Here is a 236-nt window from a genome sequence, read left to right as displayed (position 1 = left end):
TTAGCGGTTTAAAAGGATAGTACCCTTAGCGAGCGGTCCAGCGGTTTAAAAGAAAGATTAAAAAGAGGGTGGGGGATGCAACACGAGGACTTCCCAGGGGGTCACCCATCCTAGTACTACTCTCGCCCAAGCACGCTTCACTCCGGAGTTCTGATGGGATCCGGTGCATTAGTGCTGGTATGATCGCATCCGTCACGTACTGCGCGCAAAATGTACTTGACCCTCTCTCTCCGCGC

The 236-nt window shown here is 53.0% G+C and overlaps 1 non-coding gene across 1 annotated transcript; it reads right to left on the bottom strand.

Annotated features, from left to right (window-relative positions):
- Window positions 1-72: 72 nt before the first annotated feature.
- Window positions 73-191, bottom strand: LOC116008238. Its single transcript, XR_004095633.1, has one exon. It is a non-coding gene; the product is annotated as a 5S ribosomal RNA (ribosomal RNA).
- Window positions 192-236: the final 45 nt, after the last annotated feature.

The sequence above is a fragment of the Ipomoea triloba genome, chromosome 16 (genome assembly GCF_003576645.1).
Source record: "Ipomoea triloba cultivar NCNSP0323 chromosome 16, ASM357664v1".
Taxonomy (NCBI): Eukaryota; Viridiplantae; Streptophyta; class Magnoliopsida; order Solanales; family Convolvulaceae; genus Ipomoea; species Ipomoea triloba.
This window is presented reverse-complemented; position numbering and strand designations above follow the sequence as displayed.